General features: G+C 68.6%; 1 non-coding gene across 1 annotated transcript; it reads right to left on the bottom strand.

Moving 5' to 3' along the window:
* Window positions 1-604: 604 nt before the first annotated feature.
* Window positions 605-757, bottom strand: LOC143694712 (5.8S ribosomal RNA). The gene has a single exon (XR_013183361.1). It is a non-coding gene; the product is annotated as a 5.8S ribosomal RNA (ribosomal RNA).
* Between the last annotated feature and the right edge of the window lie 1,209 nt (window positions 758-1,966).

The raw sequence follows: 1,966 nt of genomic DNA on the forward strand, positions 1-1,966 counted from the left end.
GAGGACGGGGTAGGAACAACCATCCCCGGCGCTCTTGCCACGTGCGTGCGCTCGGAAGCATTGCACGGTACCACCGCAGTTCCCACCCACAGACAGCCGCCCATGCGGGGGGACACTGGGGGCGAGGCCGTTCCTCGCCTCCCCTTCTCACCCTCCTCTTTCTCTCTTGGCCCTCGGCAGTGCCTTTCGACGCCGTCTCTCGCTCTCCCCAGGCTGCCACGCCACCGCATCCATGGCATGGTCCCGGCAAGGACGAGCTCCACCCCAGCGGCTCACTCCGGGAGCGGGGAGCTATGGAGTGCTCCCCGAGTCTGCATTTAGGGGGACGAGGGCCCTGCGCGGCAACGACGACAACTGCGACGATGACGACTGCGACGACGACGATGCCCGCCGGGCCGCAGGGAAGGGATCGAGGCCGCGTAGGGAAATGCTTCCGTCGCCAATCCCCTGACCGTCTTCCCTCCGGGCACCAGCGGGACGCCGCTGCTCCCACCGCCACTGCTGCTGCCACCACCGCCGCCGCCGCCCACCGCGGGCGACGGGCCTGAGAGGTGACCCCAGCCATGCCGCCGCCGTGGTCCCTGGATGGCAATTGATCGTCAAGCGACACTCAGACAGGCATAGCCCTGGGAGGAACCCAGGGCTGCACGTGCCTTCAAATGATCGATGGTCAATGTGTCCTGCAATTCACATCAATTCTCACAGCTAGCTGCGTTCTTCATCGACGCATGAGCCGAGTGATCTACCGCTAAGAGTTGTCTGCCTTTCAGGCACCGCTCATGCCAAGCGGCCCCTTTTTTTGTTACTCTGGCACCGAGGACGTGGGGGTGCGCGCCTGGCTTTGACCGTACGAGCACACAGAAACGGAAGGGGGAATAAAAACCAACTGGAGCAACCCACGCTCTGAAGGCTGGCCAAGAGGCAGGGGAGCCCACGCTCCTGACTGCCTCCCACTGTGAGGGGAGACGCCGACCTCACAAACGCTGTCCTTCGGAGGCGGACCAGGCGCCCGGGCTCGGCCCGGCCTCCGCGCTGAGGGCCACGTGGCGCGCGCTGGAATGCGGGAAGGCACGGCAGCCCGCCCGCTTCTTGCTTACACAGGACGACACGCACAACACACATGGCACGTGGCCGGGGGCATGTGGCCGTCAGCCCCCGCACACGCCGGCTCTCCCTTGGCCCCCGACGCCGCAGGCCTCGCGGAGTGCCGCTGCGCCGCTGCACGGCCTGCTTTTCTCTTTCGCCACTGCACGGCCTTCCCCTGGCTTGAGACGGCACGCGACGATGACCAGCCCCCACTGGCGTGCCTCCTGCAGGACCACTCCCCTGCTGGGCGGGTGAGTGACTGGCGGACGGGCTCCACCGCCAGCCCCAGAGGTGGACGCCACCGAGACCCGAGCCAGCATCACCAGTGCCCCAGGCCTGCCAGACAGCATACCCCGGCGCTGCCGGGGCCGCACTCCCAGGACCGCCACCGCCGCGTCGCACTGCCAGGGCCCCTAGCCTCGGGCACGTGCCTGGCGGAAGGCAGTACGGAGCTGAGCCGGGGGGCAACGCTCGCTCTACTTGTTTGCACGCGGACACCGGGCGGGGAGAAGCACCCCCGTGGCCGCCCCGCATGCCTTTCTGCGGCCCACACGCGGCTGGGAAGGGCAATGGAGGGAAGAGCAATGGAGGACGCGACAAGCGGGGCCCAGGATGGGACTGCCGCTGGGCGACGGCGGGTGCCTTCTGGTGACCGTCCCCGCAGGGTGGGACGCCCGTCGAGCGGCGCTGCCGCCGCTCGGCATGGGGTCGCCTGCGCTTGCGGGCCTCCGCAGCTGGAGGGCCCACCGAGCACTCGCCCTCCACAAGCGGGCGGGTGGTTGAGCCAGGGAACAGCCAGCGGACGACAGCACCGCCGGTGTGCGTTCGAGGAGAAAAGGCTGTCGAGGGGAGGAGAGGCGCCGGACGCACCGGGTGCAGT

Source organism: Agelaius phoeniceus, chromosome 8 (genome assembly GCF_051311805.1).
Source record: "Agelaius phoeniceus isolate bAgePho1 chromosome 8, bAgePho1.hap1, whole genome shotgun sequence".
Classification (NCBI taxonomy): domain Eukaryota; kingdom Metazoa; phylum Chordata; class Aves; order Passeriformes; family Icteridae; genus Agelaius; species Agelaius phoeniceus.